This window comes from Alligator sinensis, unplaced genomic scaffold (assembly GCF_000455745.1).
Source record: "Alligator sinensis unplaced genomic scaffold, ASM45574v1 scaffold781_1, whole genome shotgun sequence".
NCBI lineage: Eukaryota > Metazoa > Chordata > Crocodylia > Alligatoridae > Alligator > Alligator sinensis.
This window is the reverse complement of record NW_005841845.1, coordinates 1875368-1883314: the sequence shown is the minus strand read 5'-3', so window position 1 is coordinate 1883314 and position 7947 is coordinate 1875368. Positions and strand designations below refer to the sequence as shown.

The 7947-nt window shown below is 50.8% G+C and overlaps 1 pseudogene; it reads left to right on the top strand.

The window, feature by feature from the left end:
- Positions 1-7947, top strand: part of LOC102377937 — a 26551-nt pseudogene that overhangs the window by 10287 nt on the left and 8317 nt on the right.

Sequence of the window (7947 nt, the reverse complement as noted above, 5' to 3'; positions counted from 1 at the left end):
GGGGGGGGGGGTCCCCCCCTGCCCCCCCCCCCCCCCCCAGGCAGCCTGCATGGCATGCGCCCTGCCCCACTCCCCTGAAAAACTGCAGCCACCCACACTGCCCCTTTCAACTTGAAGCAGCAGCTGGGAAGACCACAGGAAGGAGGGTGCTACTGGCTCTGGCCAAGGCTTGAGCCCCGGTCCCTGGGAGGGGTGGGTGGATGTCAGCCAGGAAGCAGGACGGAGTCTTAGGTTGCCAGATCCAGCCCCCCGCCTTGCAGCCTGATGGCAGGAGCTGTCTGCAGCTTCCCCACAGGGGCCAGGGAGCTCGGTGGCTGGTTGGCTTGCTGCCATACCAGCCGGCAGTGGGGGTGACAAGGGACTCAGGGTGCCGAAACCAGCCCCCTTCACCAGGAGGGAATTGCAGGCAGGCTCCACATCCCCCACTTGCCGCCCCACCCCCAGACATGTGCCGACCCCCTCCCGCCCAACCTCCCTTGCAATTGCCCACCAGACCTGCACCTCCCCCTCCTGCGGACCCCTCCTGGCAGCCTATTCTGGCCTCCCCCAGCCTCAAGCCAAATGAGGCTAGCTCGGGTTTGGGTTTGGGCTTGGGTAGGGCCCCCCAGAACTTAGCCTTCTCCCACCCCCCAGGATTTATTGAAGTAAGAGTCTAGAGCAGTGGTTTTCAACCTGCCCTAGGGTCTGCAGACTACACCTAAGGGGTCTGCAAAAGATGACTGTAATCAATCAAAAGTATACGACTACCTATGCTTACAAGTCAAAGGGGTCTGCCCCTCCATTCAATGTTTTTTAGAGATCCAAAAATGAAAAAAAGGGTTCAAACCACCAGTCTAAAGTCTTTATTTTTTTTTCCCTCTCTCATTTAACTTCAGTCCAATAAAAATGCTTCTAAATAACTAACCTTTACATAAGGCCCATGTTTCTCCCCCTCTGACCTCCTCCCCTGAGCAGGGACAGCCCAGGCATGGGGGCTCAGACATGCCCCTACTCACCAGGCCTCTAATGGCAAGTCTGAGCAGTGCATGATCGAGGGTATTAATCCTTCATGTGGCATTGATCCTTAGCTCATGAGAATAACCTTCACACCAACCAACATTTACTATTAGCACTTGCAAATTTGAACAGGTAATCTCAGCCTTACTAGCCAGAGGACTTTACTTGAGGTTAGGAGTGAAAGTTCAGAAAGGTTCTCAATTTTTTTACATGCAAGCCATGTGTCCACAATAAAGTCATCACCTGGAACATATACCTCTCTAATCATGGTGAAATTTGATAAGGAGAACAATCTGGTTACTGTAGATCAAAGCTTTACCTAAGCCACTGAAAAACCCTTTGACTGTCATCTTGAAGATCTGAATTTAATTGCTTGTGTTTCCCCAGGGAAAGGATTACTGGTTTTACATGGTCCAAAGTGGTACCAGCATCGTAAACTTCTAACTCCGGGGTTTCATTACGATCTGTTGAAACCTTACGTGCCGTTGGTTGCAGACTCTACTAAAGTGATGCTGGTAGGAATTATCACGGGTATCCTGTATATTAATATCCTATCTTTGTTTCTGATGAGTTCAAGACAAAGTATTGGACCGTAATATTCTTGCCGGGCTCATGTTAGAAGCCAACTGGAGAAATGCGGGCTTGATAAAATTGCTACAAAGTGGACAGATAATTGGCTCACTAAATGCAATCAAAGGGTAATTATAAATGGATCAAGAATGGAATGGTAGCCAGTTTCTACGGGGTTTATCCTGGGTCGGTGCTATTCAATGTATTCATTAATGATTTGGATGCTGGCGCACAGAGCTTCCCGAGCAAACCTGCAAATGAAACAAAACTGAGATAGACTGCAAACACTTTGGAGGATGGGAGTAGAGTTCAGAGGGGTCTTGACAGGTTGGAAAGCTGGGGTAGGGACTCCAGGATGGAGGTCAACACAGACCACTGTAAGGTGCTTCCCACAGGGAAGAATAACCAGAAGCCTAAATACAGAATGGGAGATAACTGGCTGGGTGGCAGCATTTTGGGGGCTCCTAGGGTTTTGGTGGCCTATGATTCAACATGAATCAGCAATATGATACAGTTGTTTAAAAAAAAAAAAAGCAAAAGTCATTTTGGGCTGTATCAATTGGAGCATTAGGTGCAAGACAGGAGGTGATAATACCACTTAGCCTGGTGCTGTTTATGCCTCACCTACAGTTTTGTACATAGTTCTGGTCTCCACATGTTAAGAAGGATGTAAAAATGTTAATGACAGTCCAGAGATAGGTGATGAAGTGATAAATGGCTTGGAAGCTGTGTGAGGAAGGGTTCAGAGAACTAGGCATGTTTCGCCTGTAGAAAAAGCAATGAAGGGGGAGCGTGATAGTCTTCACATCTCAAAGACTTCTGCAACGAAGAGGGAGAATAATAATTCTCCCTTGCTGCAGAGGGTATGACAAGAAGCAATGACTACAAGCTGCAGCAAAGTAGATTTAGAGCAGAGACCAGGGGAAAAAACAAGCTTTGGTACCGTGAGAATGAGAAGGCAATGGACGACGTAGTAGGGATCGGATGAAGGACCTTCACCACTGAAAGCACGTGTGCATCTGGAGTTGAGGAGCTGTCACAGATCTACATCGTCTGCGAGTTGGGGCTACAGGGGCCATGTAACATACTTTGACTGGAAAGCTTTATTTCCTTAATGTGGACTTTGATTGGAGTAGTAGAAGGAATCTCGTGGTGTTTGGGAACAAAAGCAGCCTCTGGAGCTGCTGTATTTACAAAAAGAAAAGTTAGACACACCAACACTTATAAAGCTATTATTCCACTCCTCAGAGGTTTAAAACCCCAAATGCTGACCAACTTTTCACTCTTGTTTAACAATCGCTTATTGCCGTGCTGTGGAATATTGCAGCAAGAGAGAAAACTGATGGCAGCTTTTCAGTCTGGAGGGCAAAAATCTCCCTTGCCTTCATGGGGCTAAACAGGAGTTGAATCCAAAACCCTGCCCTCCTCTGCAGCCCTAGATGTAGGGGTTGGGAGCGGATGAGAAGCAATTCTCTAGGGCAGTGGTTTTCAACCTGTGGTCCGCAGACCCCTGGGGGTCCATAGTCAATGTCTAAGGGATCCACGAAAGATGACTATGATCAATCACAAGTACATGGATACCCACGTTTACAATCCAAAGAGGTCCGCACCTCCATTCAAAACTTTTAGGAGTCCACAAATGAAAAAAGGTTGAAAACCATTGCTCTAGGGTTTCCTCATCCTCGCTTGAGCAAACAGGTAGGGCATAGGAAGAGAACGGCTTGGTGTGGTCAGTCATGGCTCCTGTTTTATAGACACTTTTATGGACATGGCTTCTACTTCACTCAGGGAAGCATTGGATCAGGCGCCTCCAAGCTGGGGAAGCACCTGGCCCACTAGCAGCCTACCCAGGGGGGTCCTGTGCCCCATCCACTGTCCCCGTCACCTTCTCCCACTGCCAGCACACCCAGCTCCCCTCCTGACACCTTGCTGTGCTGCCCCAGGGGCAAGCCAACTTATTCCTGGGCGACCCCAGGTCTCCTGCCGGCCACAGGAGCCTGTTGAAGGCAGAAATGGTGAGGGGCCGGATCCTTTGTGTTGTAGAGCCTCCCCTCCTGCCCTGGCGCCAGGGAGCAGCAAGCTGCTAGTGGGCTGAGAAGCCCCTGAGCTGCAGGGGTGGGGGCTGGTCCTTTCCTCTAGCTGGGCAGGTGCTGCCCAAGCTTGCAGGTACCCGATCCCACTTCCCCGAAACCTACCCGGGCTTCCAGTACTTTGCACACCATCCCTGACAGCATCTCCCGCCACCAGCACACCCAGCTGTGCTCCTGCCACCCGCCCCGCGCTGCCCCAGGAGCAAGCCAGCCCGTTCCTGGGCAGCCCCAGGTGTACTGGTGGGCTCTGGCACCTGCTGAAAGCGGAAGCAGCAAGGGGCTTGATCCTTTTTTTTTGGACAGAGACTGCCTGCCTCATTTGGCTGGGGGGCAAGCTGATGGATTAATGGCCCCCGGCCATGGGAGAAGCTGGCAGGTTCTTATGGAAAAAATAAAAAGATCGGGCCCCTTGCTGCTTCTGCCTTCAGTAGGCACTTGCAGCCACCTGGAAAATGACACATATAGGGCGACAGAAAAATAAAACCCTAGGTTTCAATTAAAAACTCAATTTAGGTGGCATAGAGTGCAACCCGAAGGACTAAACCCCTGTCACATGTACAAGCACCCCAAGTTGAACTCCTGGCTTCCTTTTATTCCATACTGGCATCTCTCATGTTTAATGCAGCTAATGAATTCCCCCATTTTTTTGTTGCCTAGAACAAGGAAATAGTTAAAGATGTCACCAATGTATATTCAAAATGCAAGGTCAATGCAGATACTTCAGAGCTATGACTTTCTGCACCACAGCAGGTTCAGAGATTTTTGCTTAGCTCAAACAGTCTTTGCCTTCACACGGTTCTTTATTTTCCCAGGCACATTTGCCTCTCAGGAACATCCCCAGCACTCAATATCCTAATGTAACATAGCCCATACAGGGATCACTCACAGTCCTGAGTTTTCTCCAGCCCTTGAGAAGGTGCCTCTGGCTTCCTGCGGCTCTCTCCACACTACAGTCCTTCTCCTCACATGGTCTTTGACTCAGGGGCTGGGGACAGCAGCACCACATCAGAGACCTGAAAGTCCCTGGCCCAGTGTTGCAGCCACTGGCCTAACAACCCTCTCCCTCTCTGTCTGCTTGTCTCCTCTCCCCAGGAGCTTTTAGCTTCCTGTGGGCCAGCTAATTATTCTTTGCAGCTGGTCCATTTCTCCTAGGCAGCCTGCAGTCAGTGCTTACTGCCTACAGCTGGGCTGCCAACCTGCTTGTCCTAGCTGGGCTGTAGTCCCTGCCAACCTGCAGGCTCCTACAGCCAGGAGTTTGCAGGTTGCTGGAAGCCAACCTGCCACATGCACCTGCTGACCTCTGTCTCTGTCTGGCATTAGGATAAATGGGAACAACAGATCACAGAGGACAAGTCAATGGAGCTCTTTGAAGACATCAGTTTGATGACTCTAGACAGCATCATGAAATGCGCCTTCAGTTACCAGAGCAACTGTCAGATGGACAGGTGTGTACTTTGCAGTCGGGTGCTGTATCTGTTTTCCTCCCTGCCGAGGCTCAGTTCCCCTCCCAAGCGCTGCAATCAGGCTGGGGAAAGGAACCGAGCCCAATGGCTCAGTTCCCCTCCCCAGCCCTACGATTGGGCTGGGGATGGGAAGTCAGCCCAGCTGGGCTGAGTTCCCAACCCCAGCCTGACCATTGCGGGAGATCCTCGTTAGCAGCATGCAGCCCTCAGAAGGGGCAGGTCTGCAGCTTGCCCTTCATCCCTTCTAAAAGTCCTTGTCTTAAAGGGACCTAGCCGTACCATCCTGTCCCGTGTCCTACCCTCGGTAATAGTGGTATAACTCCCTGTTACGCTTACCCAGACCCACCCCTAGGATCTCTGGGGGGGTGTCTGGGGAGGTGGGGAAACCCCAACTTTCCTCGTTTACCCAAATGGGTCCCCAGAGATGCATCTGGGTAAGCAGGGAAGTTTGGGCAGGCACTCTCAGGGCTGGAGGGGCCCCGATCCTGCTGGGAACACCTGAGGTTTGCAGGACCAGGTCCCTCAAGAGCTGGGACCACATGTGGCCATGTGTCCCACAGCATCACCAGGTAGGACAAAGGGGTGAGGTGTGTTTCTGCTGTTTCCCACGGTACATGGAGACACAGCTGATCTGCTTCATTTGGTGATGTTTTTTAGCCTCTGAGACCAGCGCGCTGCTTCATAGACAGGTACTAAGTGTCGGTGATGTTGGCCGTTGCATTTGCCAGACAGGTACAAGGAGCATCACAGCTTACAGTATATCATTTCATGAAGGCATCTCCATTCTGTTTTCTCCCAGGAACAATTCCTACACCCAAGCTGTCTACGAACTCACCTATTTGGTGCATCACAGGCTCCAAATCTTCCCGTATCACAGCGATTTCATCTATTGGCTCAGTCCTCAAGGCTACCAGTTCAGGAAGGCCTGCCAGATTGCACACCTCCACACAGGTATTGCTCTGCAGCTTGCACACCTCCACACAGGTACTGCTCTGCAGATTGTACACCTCCACACAGATATTGCTCTGCAACTTGCACACCTCCACACACGTATTTCTCTGCAGATTGCACATCTCCACACAGGTATTTCTCTACAGATTGCACACCTCCACACAGGTATTGCTCTGCAGCTTGCACACCTCCACACACGTATTTCTCTGCAGATTGCACATCTCCACACAGGTATTGCTCTGCAGCTTGCACACCTCCACACACGTATTTCTCTGCAGATTGCACATCTCCACACAGGTATTGCTCTGCAGCTTGCACACCTCCACACACGTATTTGCACACCTCCACACAGGTATTTCTCTGCACCCTAGCTTGTATTGTTGGGAATGTTTGGTGCATTGCATGCGGATGCTGGAGGAGCATGCTCTATGGAGGGAACAAGCATTGCCAGAGCACCAGCTGTCCCACCTGACCAACATCAAAGGTTCATATGAGTTTAGCAGCCCACAGAGCTAGTGTGGGGAAGACTCCAGCCTGGTCCAGAAAGGACTCCATTGAGGCTTGAGGGAGTAGCTCCAACAGCATGGCCCATACACTCCTTGGCCTTGAGGCTGCACTTCATATGCAGGCCCAGGTGCTTTCCAAAGGTGATAGTGTTTCCTGGGACATGAGCACTCGGGAACTGGACTGAGACTCACATCAGAGTTCACATCAGTTAATGAGTAGCCTTCTTCAAATACCAGCTTGCTATGATGGCCTATGACACCTCTGGCCTGGAGCCAGCGACCTTTCCCCAAAATCGAATTATGCCCAGTGGTTTCTGGAGTGCAGTCAATTGGGTCAGTGGGAAAAAAAAAACAATGAGCAGGGCCTTTGTAGCAGATGTAGTAAGTTGGGCCATGGTGGAAGGAAATCCCTACTCCTGGCATGATGCTTTTCTGCCAGACTTTTACTGAGGCAATACAGGGTGAAGGGCAGAGGGAGTTAGGGACTTGAGTCCCTCTAGGATCTGGGACAGTGTGAACACTATCATACACATGTCAGAAGAGCCTCACAATTTGGAAAGCATTTAGAAAGTCTTGGAGACTGCTATGCTTCCCCAGCTGCAGCTGAAAGCTGTATTTTACTTGCCATCTAACACAGAAAAGGTGATCCAGGAGCGGAGGGAATCACTCAAGGATGAGCAAGAACTTGAAAAAATCCAGAAGAGGCGTCACTTGGACTTTCTGGACATCCTTCTCCAGGCCAAAGTGAGTATCATGGGGATTTGTCTGCACCAAACACAGCCAGGTGGAGGGCTTGTTCCCTGGTAAGGCACGAATGAAATCTGGGGAATCCTGCGGGCAGGCGGCCTAACTGTTGAATAATGGGACAGTGCTGTCTGAACTGGGGGCTTTTGGCTGAGCATGACATAAAAGGACAAGGGGAAGAGGAGTGGGGCTTTCCCATTCGAGACTGGATTGAAGGAAACCTCGGTAAATATGCTGCGGGCAGCAGTCTGGCAATCGTTCCCTTCTCCCCGGCGCGTACAGGATGGAAAGGACGTGCTGCCTCTTTCTAACGCAGCGGCCTTGCGGGCTATAACGAGCAGAGCAACTTGGGATTCTTACTTGAATTGATTAGTCCAAAACTTAATGATTGCCCCATTTATCACAGCTTTGCCCAGCAGCATGACTGCACGTAGCATCCATTCCTGGGTGAATTTCTGCCACTGACAGTATCCCTGGCTTGTTAGGATGAAAACGGAGTTGGATTATCTGATGAGGACGTACGAGCCGAGGTGGACACGTTCATGTTTGAGGGTCACGATACCACAGCCAGCGGGATCGCCTGGCTTTTTTACTGCCTGGCGCTGCACCCTGAGCACCAGCAGAGGT